We start from the raw sequence: 22,559 nt of genomic DNA, 5'->3' as shown, positions 1-22,559 counted from the left end.
TACTCTTGGTTTCAGCTAAAAGACAGAAAGCAGAAAGTGTCAGGGAACTGGCAGCCTTGGTGGTGCAGGATGTCAAAAAGAAGGTGCAAGTGAGGTGGGCTGGACACATAGCATAAAAGCTAGTCATACATGATCAATTCTATTCTATTTGTTTGCAAACAAGGAACCACCTCTTCAACACCACAGCCTCTTATGCATCCGGGAATAATTCAGCTTGCACTGTTCTCTGTGGATCAGCTGGATCCTCCGTAAGTTCTCCTCAGGAAGAGTTCAGGCTACACTCACTTCATTTTCTAATGCTGTTGCCTGCGTTTTCATTTAATTAAGAAGGTTGACCTTTAGAAAAAGGGTTTTTTTTTTCCCCCTCTTCCCTCTTTAGCTTAGCTTGCTATGATCCTAATGGAAGCTGAAAATCTGATAATAAAGAGGGCCAAGTTTTCACTGATAAGGTTAACACATTGTACCTATCCTTACGAAGAAATTAAATAGGCATAATTATAGACGCACAAGCCCAAATCCCTTTCAGATAAATCTGACCTCAAGTACATGAGTTGGTGGGAACAGCAGGAAATGAAAGATCAGGTCTAGAAGAATGTATATCAAAGAGAATATCTCATAGACCAAAGAACCAAGATACTGAAAACACAGATTCTTGTAATCAGTTTTATTCAAATCAAATTAAAATCAGATTCTTACTTAACTCATTAAACCTTGAGATAAGGAGGAGGAGCTTCTTAAAGCTTCTGTTGGGTACAGCATTTGTGGCATTCTTAGATAGAGTGATCAAATGAACCAGTGAAAATGGAGGCAGTGACCTATTAGGGTAAACCCACAGGGCTGAAGCCCAGCAAGTTTTGCACCTGCCAATCACTGACGATGCTCTGCCCTATGAGCCTGTCAAGGAGATGGGGACCCTCAAGCATGGGTAGATTATGGAGAATAATCTGGCAATTGTTCTGCCCTGCATTTATCCACAAGTTCCCATGAGCTGGTCTCTATTTAACAGACCTCATGTGACGCTGTGCAGCCCTTGCTATATATATCAGTCCCTGCTGCTATGTTTGTGTTCTTTTTACTTTGTGTCGTTTTCTCTTTCCATCAGTGAATACATTTTGTCTGATCCTCCTGGAGACTGTTCACCTGCATGGAATGAGATTCTGTACTAAAATAGAGCTGACTCTTGTCACGTCTGGCTGTGCCTGGTGACTAAAGGAGTGCACCACTGTCATTAGGTATGTAACGCCCTATGCCCCATTGGTGACAGCTCCTTTTGGTGATGATGAACAGAAGCCACTGGAGTGGCAACAACCCTCTTCCTGGTTTCACCCAATTGGTAAACAAGGTTTTTCTAATCAGTGATTGTTGGTTTTCTGACAGATTCAGCTAAACAGTGTGGTGTCTACTGGAATTCAGCCTTGGGTCTGGAGAAATGCTGAAGTGTGTGTCTCCCCAACTGTGCCAACTGTGAGCACTTCTACTCCTGTGCAGACACACATGCTTGTGTGTAGGAAAACCTGATACCCTTCTCTTTTTTTAAGATAGATTTATTTATTTATTTATTTATACAAGAACCGGGGTACAGGCCAGATGCAAGGGAGGGTGAGAGGATTCACCAGAGACAGAGTGGGGAACAGAACAGGCGGACTGACCAAAATACACTGCTAAGGGGAGCAGCAGGCGAGACAGGAGAGGTCTGCAGCGCCATGTGGGACCCTCGCTGGCCGGCCAGTATCGAACCTGCACTGTAGAGGCTGAGGACAGCTTCACAGTGTGGCGCTCAATCGCCTGCGCCACCAGGGGAAGCCCCCCGATACTCTTCTTTTAAAGGGTCAAATGTCACTGAATACAAAATGGAGCAAATGGACAAAATATGAACGGGAACTTTGAATAAATGCTCCTCGGTAAGACGTAAATCACATTATTGTGACTCTTAGATTTTTCTATCAGTGTTAGCATAGATGGTAAATTAGCATTACTTCCCCAGATTCACTTCCATTGAATAAAAAGAGAATATTTCTCATGTTGCTGATCTAATATCCTTGCTGCAGGTATTGGCATCACTATAAGGGAAGAAAAGGTCAAAGATCTTTTAGGCCATCAGCAGTGCTGAACTGAAAGTGTCTCTTCCTACCTTCCCAGAAGTCTTCCTGACCTTGGATATTTTCAATCCATTATGAATTAATTCATATGGAGGTCATTTAATTTGCCACATACATGATTATTAGAAGAAAAGTCTATAAACAGACTATTGGTGTCTACTGCTTCACTCGACCTCTGTCTCTATCTCTGTCTCACTCTCTCTCACTTTAACATACCCAAGAAATAAGCTATTTTTTAACTTTATGCTCTTATTTATAATAGACGTCTTCTCATCTTAGTTCATTATATACCGTCAGTGAATTCTGAGACCAAACAGCAATCTTGTGGCAGTCTAGTCCTTATTTTTAATAGCAGTGGTATGAAATAGTCTGGTTATTTTTATTTGAGCTGACTTGGCATTTAAATGTATTCTCACATATGATAATAACCTGCATTACATACATCACCTACATAGTAGGTGGAGGGGATGTATGTCCTTTATAAAGGGCTGTGGGGAAAATCCTATAAAGGCTTTAACTTCTATTTTTAGCATGACAGATATTCTCTGATAGAAGGCTCTTTTTTCTTTCTTTTTTACCTATCATTTTTTTCTAGATATTAACATCTACAGTATTTCTCCAGTTAAAGTTATAATCCACAGGGCAGATTTAACACAATGCCTGTCAGTTCCCTAAATGCCCCCCAGGAAAAGCAGTTTTGTACACACCTCTGTATGTATCATGCTACCTCTTATTTCTTTTTCCAGATAACAGATCTGTGAGGCTAAATGAAGCTAGAAGCTATCATTGCTATTCTGAACTAGTAACACTGAACTCCTTCCTGGGGAACCAGCTGTATCTATTTAAAATACACTTTTAGGTGAGTATGTGGGAAATCTTTGTGAAATAGAAGTGCTCTGTAGAGAATGCAGTAGTCTCTTAACAACAGAATCTTGGTCTTGAATGTGCAGGATGAAGTTGAGATTTGTGTGGCACTGTGAATGTCAGCATGATTCACTATGAAGATACAGTAGCATCTTTTTCAGCATCTAAGTTTCCAGCCTAATAATACCCAGGGGAGGGGCAACAGCTCTAAATGACTCCATTTTCCTTTCTTGGTGATGGCTGTGTGTGGCTGTGAGTGTATGTAGATGTGCACACAGCTGAGTCTCAAATTTTCCTTCATTAATCATTAATTGTTTTGAACTAGAAATCTGAATTATTTCATTTATAAAGAAAAATATTCAGTTTTCTACATTTTTTTTCCTATTCCTTCTTGCTCTCTTCTATCGAGAGTAAATTTTCATCGCAATTTATATTTGCTTTTCTTGAGAGAGGGTGAGAAGGAAGCCAAAAGGCAGTGACAGAACATAGAATGTGGCAATATGATAGCAACACAGGTTTAGTAGCAAGGACAGACCAAGAAAGGGCTGAGGTCATAGGGAGATAAAACAAAGAAGGAGAATAAGATGGAACAGAGAGAAGGTAACATGGATTCTTTTTACCAGCACCTTTATATCCAGTGCTTGGCAGGTACTGGCTTTAATGTTAGGCTACACCTGGGATAAAGCTCACTCTTGGATCTTGCCAAGGCAGAAAGTTTGCTGCCACAGCATCTGCCAGTGTTTCTGTTGCTCACTTAGGCAGCAGTGTGCCAGAGAGCTCGTCCAGTTTCCCTCGCGGGCCACTGAAGCAAGTGGTCTTCGGCCCATGCATCTGTTTTCCAGAAGCCAGAAAGAGCTTGGCACATAATAGTCACCTAACAAATGTATGATAAATTTTTGTTGAAAATTGGGTCAAAATAGGCTGTTCCGTTAGCATTCTAGAGGTAAGAGAACAGAGATCAAGACCCAAAATTCCAAAGCTGGAACTCACCCCCAAAGAGAATTTTGCTGAGGGTGTTTTCTATGTGATTGGACAGGGGGCATGGAGAAAAAATGTTTCATTATTCAATTTAAGGAAATAGAACAAAGCATTAAGGGGAAAGCACAAATGGATGGGGGAGGGGGAGAAGGAGGGGGAAGGGGGAGGGGGGGAGAGAGAGAGGGAGAGAGAGAGAGAACATCAAATTCAGAGACCAGAAATCTCTATGCATCCATTGCCACAAATGTTGTAGGAATTCTTTTATTTTTTACATAATTGTTCATTTTAAAACAATATTTGCTTCCCCCCACCCCCTCAGATTGAGTCCCCATAGAATTTCCTTCCCCAAGGCACCCATGCACCATCACCTCAGTCCCCTGCTCCTACCTCCCTCCCTCTCACCCTTCTCCCTCCTCCTCCCCTGCAGGATGTCTCTGATTTATAATTGTCCGTTTTTGCTTTGTTGTGTTTTGTACTGTTGCTACTTTTTTTTCACACTGATGTCTTATTTGGTCCCCCTATATTCCTGCTATAAGTGAAACCATCTGATATTTTTCCTTTTTCCTTCTGGCTTATTTCACTGAGCATAATTCTGTTGTAAGAATTATTCTAGGGGGTCTCCCCTGTGGCGCAGCGGTTGAGCGCTGGGTTGCGAAGCTGCCTGCAGACTCTGCAGCGCCAGTTCGATCCCCAGCTGCTCCCCGGCCACTGGAGGAGGGTCCCACATGGCGCGCAGACCTCTCCTGCCGCCCGCTGCTCCCCTCAGCAGTGTACTTCGGTCCTTCTGCCTGCTCTGCTCCCCGCTCTGGCTCTGGTGAATTCTCTCACCCTCCCGCGCTTCTGACTGTACCCAGTGCATGTATAAACAAAATAAACAAACAAACAAATAAATAAAACATGCCTCTATTTAAAAAAAAAAAGAATTATTCTAAGACTCATAGATAAAACTGACAGGTTTAAAGCAGATGCCTACACAGCTTGTATCATCCATGTTTGCTTGTGAATGGGATGAGGGTAGAGGTGGACATGAGGGGGGTGTTGGGAGGGGGACAACTGAACTTGAACCATATATTTTATAATGCACAGACATATCATTAACCTCTTCAAATTGTTATTCCTATGTTTCCAGTGCCCATGCATTTGCTTATATGTATTTTCAGCTATAGCCTTTCATTTAAGTCATTTTGTTATTTTATCTCCTTTTCCATATAAAGAAAATTCTCCCCCTCACTGCCTGAGATGATTTGAACTAACACGAAACTATAAAAATCTTTGTCCAGAATTTTCAATATAGATATTTTATTTGCAAATTCTTATGAGTTTATTTTCTTGCCTTTCGAAGTTCTGCTTCCTTCACTATATAATACTGAACTCATTTAATTACCTTCCTTTTTATTATAAAATTAGAATGCTTTCATTTTGGTTCAGAAAATCACCTATCTGGTGAAAACAGTCTGAATCATTTTATCTCTTTATGGCTATTTTATCTTTTTAACAATGTAGACCAGTGAGATACCGCATTTTAAAATAAATTCTTCTTTTCCCTGAAGAAGTTAGCAGCCTGAACTCCTATAAATACAATCAGGATGGTAAAAGAGTGCTAAGATAGTGCTGTGGAATAACTTCAGATCAGGTATAAACTTATATTTTGGGGAGGAATAAGTCATTAATAAAAACTTAGTAAGTACAGCATTATCTATTTTAGTTACTTTGACTTTATCCTTCTGCAACTGTTCTAAATGGAATGAGGTAGCATATTTAAAGTATTTCACACAGTGCCACACAAATATTAAGTACTCAAATAATTGTCAACAATTACTAACTTTCAGAAAAGCTTTCTTGCTTGTATGTAAAATTATTTCTTTTATGTAAAAGCAACTATAGTTCATGATAATTATATAATTGTGGATAACCATGTTCAGTTTAACTTTCTACATTATTGTTAAACCAATACATTATTTTAGCTATTTTAGTATCTATAACTTCTCAATGTCACTATTATGATATAACGATAACATGGTATACAGTAATACTAATTAATTCAAATTACTAACAGGAAAGTGTGGAATCCCCAGCCCTCTTTTTGTTGGAGCTATTTTCTTGGTGCCCAGAGTTCCTGCTGGTCAAGCTAAACATATAGTCAAGCAGGGGACTTCTTACCAGGGCAACAGGCCTGATAGGAAGAATGAACTCTGAAAACAGCAGGCAGACATGATGGCCAGATAAGCAAGACCAGCTAGAACACTTTACTTGTAAAGATTAGCAGGGCCTCCCTGGTGGCACAGGCAGTTGAGCGCAACAGTGTGCAGCTGTCCGCAGCCTCTGTGGCGCGGGTTCGATCCCAGCTGGCCAGTATGATACCCACACGGTGCAGCAGACCTCTCTTGTCTCTCCTGCTGCTCCCCTCAGCAGTGTATTTCAGTGGATCTGCCTGTTCTGTTCCCCACTCTGTCTCTGGTGAATCCTCTCACCCTCCCACACATCTGGCCTGTACCCCGGTTCTTGTATGAATAAATAAATCTTTTTAAAAAAAGATTAGCAGTAAGTTAGGTAAGAATAGGGAATAGGGATAGTATGCTTTGATTAGTGGGAACTATGGAGCCCCTCCAAACAATCGGGTCACTCCACCCTAGCTTGCACCACACAACGGCACATCCCCCACAACACACACTCATGCATGTACATTTCACCACGTACCTGCCCATCTTCTCTGAACCTGGTTCTAAATAAATATGAGACTGGCCAAGGATTGGGGCTGCACCCTTAAGGTGTAAGCCCCTCTAGGCCTCTCACTGCTTGGACTTAGACTCTTTCCTTTGTCCCACACCACTCCCAATGCTGCTGCCCATGAGGCGACAGTAAGGAAATTATTTTATTCAGTTCATGAAAAATTCATTGAAAACTATGTACTGTGTTATATCTATCTATCATAGTCCCTGAACTCAAGTATTGGAGGCAAGCAAATAGATTATGTATAAATAAACATTACAGTGTAGTGTCATATACCTACCATTGAATGTGGGCATAATGCACAGAATTAGCATAAATAACTACCTTAGGGAATAGAAATGACTTTACAAAGGAGTTATATATGAATTATGCTTTTTAACTATTAATCTATTAAATGTCAGAATGATACAGATTCTACAGAGCATGGGGGGAGGGGTAGAAATTGGAGAGGAAAAACATTTCTAAAGCCTGGTGGTCCAGGCACAGCACTGCATTCAGAATACTTTATTTTCAAAGCGCCAAAGCAAAAGTCTCTAGCCAGGAAACAAAAGAATAAGACTGTTGAGAAGCCAGTGCTTCTTTAGCTAGACCAGTGCTGTCTAGCAGAAATCATCTGATGAATGTCAGAATTCTTTATAAGGTATTGAGGATGTCAATGACTAGCAAAACTATTTGGTTAAGAGACAAATGGGAAAATTTTTATTTTGCTGTTGGACAATCCCCTTTCATCACAGTGTCTCCAAGGAAAGAAAGACAAAGTCATGCTTAATGACTAGATGAGATTTTTACTCTATTTCCTCCTGGGGCACTCCAAGGATGTAGTCTGGATCCCATGGGGAATGCCACCACCAAGTCAACCTATTGTAGATGGTCTGGAAGTAAAACAGACTCAAAGGTCACTTTAGAGGATTCAGCACCAAAAATCAAACTTGGATCTCACTATTCTACAATAAGAAGAGGGAAGAGCTAATACTCTAACAAGGATAGCTGAAAGGAAGAATCATGTAAAAGAGGGTCAGTATTGGAGGGCAAGAGTGAGTTATTTTCATATTTCTATTTTTTGTGATAAAACACCTTAAATGAGAAAGACTAAATATTTCTAGTGAGAAAGATAGTTGAGCCCCCTACTTATCATTTAATACCCCATGGGTCAGATCATTTAATACCTACTGCATGGAGAGAAACATAGCTCAAAAAAAACCACACCAAGTATGTGTCAAGTTGTTACCTGGCCTCGTGGCTTCAAGCATGAGTCTAAGGTCAGTAACCTATTACCATTTAGATATTATGAAGAGCAGTACCTTTGCTCACAGATGGAATATCTTCACCCATTCTAGGGAAGAAGTGATAAGACTCCATGAAAGATGTTTGGACACCACACTAGGAGCCAACATACATTTCTAGACACATTCCTGAATGCTCACAGAATTTGGGAATAAGTAATCCTTGACTTCAAAGGGTGAGAGAGGCATTATTTTCTTTTTAAATTTGCATCCCCAGATGATGACACATACTGGTTACGTGCTAGGAAGACCATCATCCTGTTTTACATGGGATAGTTTTAGTTCATTTCTTTTTCCTGTGCATCCTGTTTAGTTTTGCATTTATCACATTAAAATAGCAAGTTTTTAGTAGTCACCTTAAAATAAGTCAGATTTAGTATTCTTTCACTTTGTACTTCTAGCTCTGCCATGGTTTCATCTCAAATGTTAGAGACATGTGCACAGTAAATAGATTTCTTACTTGAACAGATCATTAAACCTTAACAAAGACCCATCTGTCCTACACCAAATCTTTTCAGAATTAAACAGACATCTCTTTTCCTTTTAAGTATTAACTGACAGGTACATGCAGATAAAACAAAGTGTGTTTTGGCAGGAAAAGCCAGGGCAAAGTACAGCTTGGGGCCTCAGTTTTGGTGGAAGAAGTGTTCCACTCTGCTGCTGTGGCCTGTTGCATGTGTCTTGTTGCTGACTTAAAGATGCATGAGGCCTGCAGGCAGCTAGTGTGAAGGGCCAGTAGGAAATACGGGCAATTACAGGTTAATTGTATGTGAACTATGTGCAGGGAATAGAGGCTAAGTGGTTCTGCCAAAGAGCTTATAGAGAGCCATCTGAAATCTGTTACTACAGTGATTTTGTAGTATGAATTTACAATACTTCCTTTCTCTCTTTTTGAATGTTTTTCCTTAAGCATCCATGAGCTCAAAGCATGAAAATGACCATAAAATAAAAAAGTATGAAATTTGCATTTCTCAAGGAAGTTAATGAATGATTAATGCTACATTGCACAAACCATTTTTCAACATTTATGATTCTTTGTAGAGGCCCCTGGACACATGAAAAACAAGAAATAAATATGATAAGCATTCATAGCTACTTCAATAGCTAATCACTGTCTTTCCAAAACAATCATTTTACACATAGAACTGGAAAAAAAATGCATTTTCATGTCACTATCATTTTTCATTAAGATCAAATAATAATTCTTATAAATTTTATTAAGTTTTAATTTCAAGTTTTGGTTCCTGTGCACATATGAAAATTGATAGCATGTTAGCTCCATTAGATGTAATCTGGATGAATATTTAAATGAGTCATAATAAAAAAACACTTGATAAGCTTTGATTTGTAAACATATCTGAAAAGTTCTTTGAATGGAGATAAAATGATAGGACCTGTGACACTATTTCATGCATTTTAGTTAAAATTGAATTAAGTATATTCTTTTTTTTTTTGCATAATTTGCTCTGAGACTGCCAGGTATCTATCTCAGCACCTGTCACAAGAGGATTTACAATGACAACTATTACCCTCTGAGAGGAGTCAATTGAAGATGCCAGCAAACAATTAAAATTCATTGAATATAAAATTGAACCACTGAGGAAGTCTGTACTAATTTTATAAAAAATTTAAAATACTAAAACCATATTAAAATGCATTCTTTGAGAACAAACCTAATGTTACACGTAAGACAGACACAGCTAAGAAATTGATTTACAAGCATTGTGACTAAGTGCTGAGATTGATTATTCTGCATTTATATACATGCATCTCTTTTTACATTTATTTTTGTATTGGGGTAATGTTGGTTTACATTATTTGTATTTTTGAAGTATAGGATGCCCCTACTCCTGTGTTGTTACCAGAGCTCTCCTACCACCAAAGCACTCTTAGTCCACCACTGTAGTCCACTGTGCTCCCTCCTCACTGCGCTCACCCATCCCTCCTCCCTTCTTCCTCTGAATGTCTCCGTTCTAGTCTGCTTCCAAGGGTTAACTTTTGAATTTGGATTTATCTGACATTGTCTTGTTTCTCTATATTCCACAAATAAGTGACACCACCAAGTATTTGTCTTTCTCCTTCTGATACATCTTGTTTAGCATCATCTCTCCCAGCTCTATCCACGTTGCCACAAATAGCATATCTTTTTTGATCACTAAGTAGTATTCCATCGTGTGTGTGTGTGTGTGTGTGTGTGTGTGTATGTATTACATTGTCTTGATCCACTCATCTGTATGTTTATATTTTGAAAATGTTTTTGAAGTATATATGATTTTTGTTTTGTTATATATGCTTAATATTTAGAAAAAATAACTTTGAAAATCATTGAATACATCATTTTATCTGTCAATCTGATAAGAGAGAAAAGAAGGATGCTAAATAATTAGAAGTTATAAATAAAATACAGAAAAAATCCTGGTGGGTTTTTATAGTAGGTTAGTGTTTTTAAAAATATTAGTGTTTTTTATTAAACAATATGTAAATAGAGCTGCAATTTTTTCTCTCTGTGTCACTTGAAGGTTTCAGTGCCAAAACTATCTATAATTGTGATAGATAAACCCTATGCAAATATTCTAAGAATTACTTTAAAGCACAATCTGAAAAACAAAAACAGCAATTCACACATAGTACTTCATAGTCTCTGTCTAAAGGACCATTCCTTTAACAGTAGAGATTTTGAGTAACATTTACTATTCTTGAGAAGGGGCACAATACTATGGAAGTTATGTTCCATCTTTGAGAATGTAACAGCTAAATTTAAAAATGCGGGTGACTATTTACAAAGGAATATTTTGAAAAAGTATTCCTTTTCACTGAGTTTCTATATCTCAATTAATAAATGAAATTTGCCTTTTATAATTTTAATTTACTAGTTTTAGACTTCATTTTATATGACTAAGATTCCTAGATACTTTATATGAGCTCCATTTTTAATTGCGGTCTTAATCAAATCTTTAAATTACAAAAGAATTACAAAAAACAGAATTAGTATAATTAGATTGCCAATTTATCCATTCTTTCTGGATAGGGATATGGATTTGAATAATAGCCATAAATTTTCATAGAGAAGACACAGATATTAGAAAAACATGATTTATAATTGATAAATCTAAGGTAAAACATAACTTTCTCTGCTATTTCTGTGTGTGCAATTGTGTATATGTGTATATTTGATACCTTGTTAAATTTGAATTTTAGAAAACAACTTGTAATTTTATAATTTTTGTTATTAGTATGTTCCAAATAGCGCATGCTTATACTAAAAATTGTTTATCTAAAACTCAAATTTATTTTTTTTAAAGAGTTATTTATTTATTTATACAAGTACTGGGGTACAGGCCAGATGTGCGGGAGAGTGAAAGGATTCACCAGAGACAGAGCAGGAAACAGAACAGGCAGACTGACTGAAATACACTGCTGAGGGGAGCAGCGGGTAAGACAGAAGAGGACTGCCGAGCCATGTGGGATTCTTGCTGGCAGGCCGGGATCGAACCAGCACTGCAGAGGCTGCTGACAGATTCACAGTGCTGCGCTCAACCGCCTGCGCCACCAGGGGAGGCTCTGAAAGTCAAATTTAACTGAGTTTATCAGCCAATCTTAGTTTTTGATTCTTCTATGTGTACATGTACATATTTATTTTGATAGTTTGGATTTCAAGATGGAACTCTTACTGATATAGTGTAATATCATCCTGGCATGTACCTTCAAGGGTACTTTAACTCAGTATCCGGTATTTGTTTAAGGGGGGAAAAAAGGCAGTTGTAGGGGTGAGGAACTGAGAAACCCAGAGTTTATCTATGGACTACAAAGTCTGTTGATTTATAATGTTAAAAACAGTTGGAAGAATTCAGGTTAATAAACTCATCATTCTCTGTAGAAAGAAAATAGGTAACTTTTCACGGAGAACTTAACAAGAAAAAGCAAACCTATGTAAGTTAATGCTGAATTGCATTTCTTCAGAACTTGATAGCATATTCTTTTAGTGAAATGAATGTGTGAAATTATATACATTTCTATTTATAATAATGCTAGAATAAATTAAGGATGAAAATAATTAGAGGAATGTCTTTGCTATACTTTTCCAATTCCCTCATAATTAAGTTCTTATGTTTCCAATTGATTAGTATACAGTATGTTTATATAATAGATTTAATTGCTAACTGAGATTTAGCTGTATCTATGAAACATATTCAAACAGCTATCAAATGAGCATCTGCTGAGTGTTCATTTCAAATAAAGGTTAATTCAAGATTCACACATTTCACCAACATGATAATATTTGTAAGCAAAAATACAGTCTTCAAAATTAAGGACTTTTTTTAACCTCTTGCAGTTTGTGTGATTATCTACCTAAAAAAAAGGGAGTCAATTTTAAACAAAATTTATAAACAAGACTTGAATGTTATTTTATTTTGACTCTTCATGTCGATATTACAACTTTCCATTTACTAGTACTATAATTTTAGAAATTTTGCAGATACTAAAAATATTATGTGACATATCTTGTAACAATAAACATTAATATAAAGCCTTAAAAATATATGTGCTTGGGCCTCCCTGGTGGTGCAAGGGGTTAAGCACTGCACTATGAAGCAATCTGTGGCCTCTGCGGCATGAGTTCAATCCCCGGCCAGCCAGGGAGCAAACCACATGGCGCGGCAGACCTCTCCTGACTCGCCCGCTGCTCCCCTCAGCAGTGTACTTCGGTCAATCTGCCTGTTCTGTTCCCTACTCTGCTCTGGTGAATCCTCTTACTCCCCGCATCTCTGGCCTGTACTCTGGCTCTTGTATGCATAAATAAATAAATCTTTAAAAAATATAAGTGTTTAATATGTATAATGAAATGTCAAAACATTTTCAGAATTACAATAGAAAACAAGAGTACAAAATATACCATATTACAAAATAAAACACAAAACTAAATACTGCCAACATCAGTATATTATCATTAGTTATTTCTGTATCATAATCAGCTATTAGGCTTAAGCTTATAACTTATTGTTAATATCAATAAACTGATTACAGTTTAAGAAATCAGTAGTGAATGATTGCTTTGTTTGGTGGAACTTCACAGAATATTCTATAATTGTACATTTCATCTGAGAGCACTAAAGGGTAAAAACAACAAAAATACCTTTTCAGGAAAAATGTTTGATGGCATACAATTGACCTTATTACATATTACAACAAAATGTTCAGTTAATGAAAACAGTACTGTAAAAATTGTTAATATTGTCCTAAAAATGTGGAGTGCTTAAAAACTCTTCCTACCTTTTGTTTTAAAAAAGTTGAGTTGAATTATCAAAGGCAACAGTCCTAAATAAAATCTTCCTTGTCAGTTTAAATCCAGTGCAATTTTTCTTTGACAACATATATTATGTTGTTCCTATGTTATTGTATATTCAGAAATCTAAGGACAACTTATTTTCCCCTTAAAAATATATTGAATTTTTGCTTAACTGTCCTAGCAATAAATTCCTATAATTTTACTAAGATATATCTCTTGAGCCTTGATAATTCACTATTTTCTGTGAAAGGTAAACTGAAAACCTTTCTGTGAAAGGTAAACATAAATTCAAATCTTTATTTTAGCAAAGTTTTCTTAACCCATGGCTTTAATATTTGTTTTAGTTCTTCCGATGCTATTATCTTCAGTTGTACCTACATTTGATCTTATCTGTCGCCCATTTAGCACATACTTCCAAATCCTATTGCATCTTTACTTCTATTTTATTTCCTTCAGGTGTCCCATTTGAATGCCTTTCTCTTTTATGATCTTCAACTTCATACAAGTTTTTATGTATCTAAGTGTTCGTTTTGTTTTTCCTTCTGTTCACTTTCTGCCAGTCCATGATTAAAATTCTATTTTTTTCCATAACATTTACTCAGATTTGTTTTTATGTTATTTGGTAGTCTTGCAAAGACAAATTTCTTCTTTATTTCAACAAATTTTATGTCAATTGTTTATCATAATTTCATCTAATCTATTTTACCACTTAAATTAATTCTATGAGTGATAAATATAGATAGAAATATGTACAAAATTTAAATTATTATCAGTCAGGGTCTTTGCTTGAAGTATTATAAATTCATTCCAGCTAAATTAGCCAGAAAATACAAATATTTAAAGGATATTAGATACCTAACGGGAAAATTGAACAATAGGACTCAGGAAACAGGCAGAAATCAAAGGAAGCACTCTGTCTGTGACTGTCCTACAAGAGAAGTTTTATTTAGCACAGTGGTACTCATCCTGCAACAGAAACTAGAATCACTATTGTCCCCATTGTTACTGGCTACCAAAGCCCACCATCAATTGACAAGATAAAATATAATCTGCATCTATTTCTTATTCCTTTTCAATGTCCCTGGTGAAAACATCCTTGGTTGTTCATGAATCAGTTGCTAGAGTCTAGGATTTAGCTCTTTTTGATTTCATGAGACTCATAACATTGTGAGAATCTCTCATTATCGATGCAGTTTCAGATTCTGGGCAGTCAAATATTAATAAGTGACTCTTTGAAGGGTTTTCTATTAGAATGTGAAACCACAAAGGGAAAAAATACATACAAGTTAGAGAGTTAAATCACTTATAAGGAAGGAGAAAGTAATAAAGGAAATAAGATACCATGATGATATAGTAGGCATATATCACTTTTGACTAATAGCATCAGTTTTCCCTTATTCTGATAATAACATCTGGATTTTACCTTGAGAATAATCTCTTCCACTTCTATTTTGTGTCGTTCACACAACCCATTTGGTACTGGGCCCAAGTCTGGACTTGATCAGTCCAAATGTTCTATCTCATTGGTGATTGAGATTAGCTCAGAGCAGGACATGTTACTCATGCAAAGGAAAAAAGATCATGATTGATAGTATCAGGAACCTTTGGAACAGAGATACTTTCCTCAGAGGGATTGTTTTATAATAGGATCTTCAAGCTTTGGGGAGCCATATTTACCCAATAAGGGAGGATGCTGACTTAGAACAAGCCCAATGACACAGGAAAACAGAGACTGTAGCTGGGGTGGTAAATTTCTGCCACATGCACTGCAGCAAATTGAAGTCCTGCCTGAAGTAGGTAAAGCTCATAAGATGAAACTATTAGCTTACTGAAATAGAAAATATGTCTGGAATTCACAATAATCATTTATTTCTTAAGTGAAATCCTGCAAGCAAATTCTAAATTTGAAATGGTGGAGGATTATTGGTGCTTTGGTGGTGGGCCTGGTATGGTAACATGCGTCTGAAGAGGTGTGAAACATGTACCCCTAAATTATATACAGTGCTATGACCAACATTATCTCATTAAAAAAATACAATCTAAAAAATGAATTTGGATAAAAATATCCTGGAAAATTTTAAAGCCACTATAATGATTGACAAATGTCAAAGTATACAGTAAGCCTTCAGGAATTAAAACATAAGTGCTAGAACAAATTAATCAATGGACAAGAAGCTAATCCAGATAGTTCATGCATTCGTTGAATTATTTATTTATTTATTTATTTATTTATTTTATAGAGGCATGTTTTTATTTATTTATTTGTTTGTTTGTTTTGTTTATACATGCACTGGGTACAGTCAGAAGTGCGGGAGGGTGAGAGAATTCACCAGAGCCAGAGCGGGGAGCAGAGCAGGCAGAAGGACCCAAGTACACTGCTGAGGGGAGCAGCGGGCGGCAGAAGGGGTCTACGCGCCATGTGGGACCCTCCTCTGGTGGCCGGGGAGCAGCCGGGGATCGAACCGGCGCTGCAGAGGCCGCGGGCAGCTTCGCAACCCAGCGCTCAACCGCTGCGCCACCGGGGAGGCCCTCGTTGAATTATTTTATTGTAATATTGACACTTCATATTAGTGAGATAAGAATGAGTTCTTCAATAAATAATATAAAGATGGAAAAATAAAAAAGCTAAATCTATGTTTCAGCAGTTAATTCTACATGGGTGTGAAAATAAAATTCCAGATTAATTAAATATCTAGATGTCTGAACGAATCAGAAGTGACACAGAAGAATGCCTCTGTACTATTGCTATGGATCAAATTGTCCCCCCATTTCTCTCTCCCCTCCACCCTGCACCTTACTTAAATTTCATATATTGAAACCCAGTTCTCCTATGTGATTGTATTTGGAGACAGGATGTTTAGGAGGTAATTAACATTAAATGAGATCGTAAGGTTATGATCCTAATCTGATAGGATTGATGGCCTTAACAGAAGAGGAAGAGAGAGAGCATTTTCTCTGTGTGTGCACACAGGCACTGAGGAAACACATTCAGAACACAGTGAGAAGGGTGTTATATGCAAGCCAGTGAAAGAACTCTCACCAGAACCTGACCATGCGGGCAGCTACACCTCAGACTGTCAGTCTCCAGACTGTCAGAAAATTAAATTCTGTTTTTTAACCTAAGAGCAAGGCTTATTGTTATGGCAACCTGAACCTACTGCTGCAGTCATCTTAAGTTGAAGGTCTTTCAAGCATATCATAAAAACTGGAAATTGAAAAGCACAAAATTTGTTTCTCCTGACTCCCTTCATCGTTTTACCCACTCTTCACCCCTCTCTTTGGCAACCACCAATCTGTTCTGTGTATCATTGAGTTTTTTTTTTTTTAATTCCACATATAATTGAGACCATGCAGTACTTGTCTTCCTCAAATACTGTATTCTATGAGTATTATTTGCTAGAGAGTAGAACTCAGTGTCCTCACACGCCCAAAACAGTCAATATGTGAGATGAAGGATGTGCTAATTAACTCGATGGTGGGAATCCACTCAAAACAGACTTCATCACAATTTTGTTTTTCAATTCTAGATGACGTTTCCTCTTATAGACTCTTCTATCTATTCCCTCATTGCTGTTAGTGTTGTCTTTTTGAAAGCCAAATCTTAACTTTTTAAAATTAAACATACTTCAGTGAACCCATATATTCAAAAATATATAAATTCCTTAACATAGCATCTATGTCCCTTTATGATCTGGTCCCTGCCAGCTTCTCTATCTTCTTTCCAGAGAGAACTGTAAGTTGAGAGAAGTGTAGTTGGAGCTGAAGATGTAGAAGGAGTCAACTCACTGGGGCTTTTCAGTAAAGGTTCACAACCACAGCCAAAGTGTGTCTGAGCAGGGTGGGAGCTGGGGGATGGAGAATAAGTAATCTCACCAGATGTCCTCTGGCTTTCAATTCCATGCCTCTTGTGGGCTCAAAGGCAATTCTGGGGCATGGAGTAGGATGGAGGAAGGGTATAAAGATACGGAATAGTTCAAGGAGAATAACTTACCTAATTGGTCTCAAGCATCTATACGTTTTACACTTTTGTTCTTTCAGGAATACTCTTTACAGGTCCACATCAACATCTGACTAATTTTCTTTGAAAATTTGAATTTTAAAATCAGTCCTTAAATTGTTAATATTTAGTCCAACATCCATAAGAATTAGAATTCTTTCTACCACTTGACAACTGGAACAAAAGCTATCCATTAAAGCTCCAGAAAGACCTTCAAATACCAAATGAAAAACCTGGACTTTATGAACTGGAGACTATGAAACAAGATAAACATGAAATATTATCAGTGTCTGCAAAATTAAAATAGCCATCCTTTACATGCCACACCTCTAAATTTGCAGGTAAATTTGCAATTCTTCAAGACAACATTTAAAGTCCTCATATATCTGAAAGATTTTTTTAAAACATTCAATGGGAAGAAAAAGACTTTCTCAAAGGCATTCTCTAGAAAGCTTGAATATTTATATAGTTCCTGGCCTGGCTATGTTGCTATTCTTGTGGGTCTCCCTCTTCCCGATGATGCATGTACACTTAGCACGCTGGCAGATTTCCCCTTGTTTTTAAGGGGAGAGCCCAGCATCCAAAAATAAACTGATTTTATACTTAAATACTGAAGTAGTACTTCTGGGAATAGTTCAGAGTCTCTTAAGCTTTTTGATTTTCCTTTATTTTATTTGCTAAGAATATTATGGAAACACTGCCAGTACCCTTTCTAATTAACAATGAATGAGTATAGCCAACTGAGATATTGTTATGTAAGCAAATAGAACAATGCCAGGCTAGATTATTTATTATATAACATATGTCTCAATTAAAATTTCATGTATTATAGGTCATGCAGATTTTCTAGAATAAACAACAATGTTCTTTAGAAATTAAAATCTTTATATAGTACACTAGTAAACCATGAGACAGCAAATCAATAGAATATTCAAGTCAAGCAAGAAAGTTTCAGAGGAGTATTAACCTTAAGTATTAACCTTAAATGTGAATGCATTTGCATTTATAAATATAGCTGAAGTCAATTTGTCTAATCACTTTGTAATTTACATCCTGTTATTTAAGAATCATAAACTGTTAAAACCTTTTTATTGACATTGCAATGATACAAATTTAATTCAGAATGGCCTTTATTATATCCTTAGTGAGATGATATCATATGTGAACATGATAACTATAACCTGTTTAAGCTGCAGAACTAATTATCAGTGATGAAAACTGTAAAATTTTGAGCTCCCTGGATCCACCTTTTCATCCTTGACTTTCCAAAGGCATCCTTTCAATTATTTTTTTCCTTTATTAAGATATAATTCACACACCACTATATTTATACCATTTTCAGTATATCCACAGTGCTGTGCCATCACCATCACTATTTAATTTCAGAAAGCCCATGCTCCATTACCCTAGTAGCAAATACAGATCTGGTACACAGTTTATTACTAAGTAAATTATTAATTAAATATTAATTTTCATTTTTGGTGTTTGAAATAGTTATTGCATGACAAAATGGCAGTGGACTATATTTCATGTGTACCAAGAAGATTGATAACCAATCTGAGAAAGATATATAAAGAATTAAAATAAAAACACAATTTTTTATCCAGAGTAATTTCTTTCATGGGATATGTATAGTATAGTCACATAGCCTTCTATTTGAGAGAGAAGCATCTTGACATTAAACAGTTAAAAAAAAAAACTCACCACCAGCCATAATCATCTCATGTTTCCTCTGACCTGGCAGGCAAGCATCTCAGCACCATTTGGGTACATAAAATTTTTGTGATCCGATCATCACAGTCCTTACCTAAAACCAAAGAGAGACCAAAGAGATATTGATGGAAGAAAGAATCTCGTTATTCTAGGAAAAAGACGGCTAGGCCTGTTCTCTGTGATGAATCACATCTCCCCATCTTGTATTCACATCAACAACTCTAACTGGCTCTTTAATGCTTGATGTGTACCTATAGCTTTCTTTTGACATAGGGATTAACAATAGCGTCTAGGAGCAAATAACCCACCAAGTTTCTGAGTTCCCTATAAAGTCATTTTCCAATTTCTCTCTCTCTCTCTCTCTCTCTCTCTCTCTCTCTCTCTCTCTCTCTCTCTCTCTCCCTCCCTCCCTCCCTCCCTACCTCCCTCCAAATACTGGGTGCAATGGTAGGAATGCCATTCCTTGATGACTTTGGGAATTTAAAGAATACTGGGTAGCATTCATGAATAAGTATTAATTATTTTAAAAACAGCTACCATTACCATTATCACCACAATAAGTAGAACTTTCCCTGTAAAGCCCCATGCATTATAGGAAAATTAAATACTGTCTTGCGGGTGGAGACCAGAGCAAAAGCAAATCACTTTATTAATAACACTGGAAATGCCAATTTCTACCTTAGAATTATCTTTTCTCTCTGGTAGTCAGAATCTCATTTTGCCTAAGAGAATTAATTCCGAAATTAGAACTGGTTATGTTGTATCATTTCTTATTACTTTCATCAAAAAAAGGGCAAATTACAGAATTTTTGAATTAAAAATAATTCTTGACTTTCAAAAGTAATTCTTCCCAAGATGAACTAGGACTTTCAGTTCAATGTCACCAATTTTTCAGTAAAATAATTGCATTATAAAATGGTTACAAAAGTGATACGTTTCCTGTTTTGTGGAGAGGTCCTAAAAAACCTTAAAAGCTTATATTTGGCAATATTAAAATACATTCTGATAGAAATATAGCCAATGGATTTCCTTTAAGCAAAACCTAATTAGGGACCATTTAAATGTCAGCAATCAAAACATAAGAAAGTTGTTATTTAATTGATATAGGAATATTTATAGAACACCTTTCCTAGAGAAGATAAAGAAGATAAACATAAAGTGCAACTATCTGTTTAACACAGAGCTTGGACTTGGACACAGAGCCTCTGACCATAATAGGTGGGGCTAAGGAGGAGAGTTAATCATAGGGTCTTTATTATCACAGCCATGCCAGTAGGTGTGAAGTGACATATCATAGTTTGACTTGCATCTTTCTAAAAACTGATGATACAAAGCAGCTTTTCCTGTGATTGTTGGCCATCTTTATATTTTCTCTAGAGAAATGTCTGTTCATATCATTTTAATATAATCTGAATACTCAAACCTTATCAGATATATTATTTGTATATATTTCTCCCATTCTGTAGGTTGTTTTTTCACTTTATTGATAGCATTTTTTAAAAGTTTTTAATCTTGAAGTCCAGTTTTTCTATTTTACTCTGTTTTTGATTTTAAAGTGATGAAATCACTTTGCCAGTTTGCTTCTAAAAGTTTTATAGTTTTTGTTCTTATATTTAAATCTTTGATCTATTTTGAGTCTTCAATATAAAATCACACTTAGTTTATGCTGTTTTTGCTTGGCTTTTTTACTTTTATGTTTTTCTTTCCCCTTCTTGACTTTTTTAAAAGAACCAGTATTTTAATATTAAAAAATGTTTCTTATTTATATCACTATTATTAATTTTTTGGTTTTCATTTTACTTGCATTCTATCCTGAGTTATAAAACATATATGGAGGAATCAATATGAGGGGGTGGGGAGAAGCAAATATTGTCTAAAAAATTTTAAAAATGATAAATGTTAAAAGAAAAAAAAGAAAAAAACATATATGGAGCTTTTATTTAGTACACTAAAATATATTCTTATACTAGCTGATATAAAACTAGTCATACATATATATTTAAAATATTAATTGTAGCATTGATCAGTGTAGCATATTTCTCTGAAACTTCTTTTATTCTTTATTCTCTGCCTATGTCTCTGCTTTTACTTATTAAATCTTTTTAATTTTAAAAATGAGAAATGATAGAGGTAGGCAGAGGCACCAAAAATAAGGTTCACTTTTGCTTTTTTTTTTCTTTCAGTTTTTGAGACTATACTTTTTGACAACTGAATATACTCTCTTGACAGTTCATCAGTTTATGATATTAACAAAATACCATTGGTACAAAGTAAGATACAAAAATGTTCAGCAATACAAAAAATGAAAGCTCTTGCTTTGAGAGCAATTTTTAAAAATTCCTGAGACCCCCTTAAAAGTCAATAATCAGAAAGAAGCAAGCTTATCCATATATAGTAAGTAGGAATAAATTACTCTGGAAAGCAATTTGGCAACATATATTAAGATCTTTAATATATGCACATACTTTTGTCATTTCTGGGACACTTTAGGTTAAAACAAATACCACTTTTTAAAAAACTTTATATATCAGAAATTTTATATTATTATTTAATAATAGTGAAAAATGTAAATCAACTGAACTGTCTAACCAGAAAAATGGTAAAATAAGCCATGACATATAAGCATAATGGAATAGAATAGTTATTAAAATGTGTCAGTGGTCCCATTTTAATATGCAAGATATAAGCCATAATAAAAAGAAATTGTTATGATGACAACACTACAAAAATCCAGATGTATGAAATAGAGACATTTAGAAGGGCATATATTTTAAATGTTGTATGAATACCATATTTTTCTTGAATTTTTAATTTTAATTTTTTTTAAGATTTATTTATTTATGCATACAAGAGCTGGGGTATAGGCCAGAGGTGTGGGGGGGTGGTGAGAGGATTCACCAGAGACAGAGTGGGAAACAGAACAGGTAGATCGACTTAACTACTGAGGGGAGCAGTGGGTGAGTCAGGAGAGGTCTGCCGCACCATGTGGGTAGCTCCCTGGCTGGCTGGGGGATGGAACTCATGCTGTAGAGTCTGCGGACAGCTTCATAGGTTGCGTCTTAACCCCTTGCACCACCGGGAGGACCCGAATATTTAATTTTTAAATAAAAATTTCATTGATTGTAAACTATCAAATAATGTTCATAATATAAACATTTTTAATTTTTTAAATGAATGTATAAATAATGATAAATTTTTAGATTTCCAAATAACCAAGTGATTTCTTGGAATAATTCATGAATTCTTTCAACAGAGCTCAGATAATCATAAAGTTTGAAAGTGGAGAGATAGAGAGGGTTGAACATTTTTAAAAAATAAATAATGGAATCTACCAAAAGGGGGGGATAGAGAAAAAAGGGGGGAAAGGGCTCAATGGACTATGGTGGAAGACTATGGGTGCCTTAGTGGTGGGAGGGGGGTGTTGAGGTAATAAACATCTGATGAAGTATGAACATATACCTATGAATAATATACAATGTTGAAAACCAATGTTATCTATAAATATATAAATACTTAATACATAAACAAATAAAAAAACAAATTTCTTACAAGGGATATAATAGACCTAAATTGGTTGAAGCTTTTTTAGTAGCTGTTACTCATAAGAA

General features: G+C 36.0%; 1 protein-coding gene across 2 annotated transcripts in view; it reads right to left on the bottom strand.

The window, feature by feature from the left end:
- SLC8A1 (solute carrier family 8 member A1) overlaps positions 1–22,559 on the bottom strand; it is a 664,135-nt gene that overhangs the window by 402,935 nt on the left and 238,641 nt on the right. For both annotated transcript variants that reach the window (XM_054701171.1, XM_054701172.1), the window contains exon 9: positions 18,943–19,045. The gene's annotated coding sequence lies outside the window, so the exon portion shown is untranslated. The remainder of the gene's footprint in view (positions 1–18,942; positions 19,046–22,559) is intronic.

Source organism: Talpa occidentalis, unplaced genomic scaffold (assembly GCF_014898055.3).
Source record: "Talpa occidentalis isolate TD23 unplaced genomic scaffold, MPIMG_talOcc4v2.1 talOcc4.5, whole genome shotgun sequence".
Taxonomy (NCBI): domain Eukaryota; kingdom Metazoa; phylum Chordata; class Mammalia; order Eulipotyphla; family Talpidae; genus Talpa; species Talpa occidentalis.
This window is presented reverse-complemented; position numbering and strand designations above follow the sequence as displayed.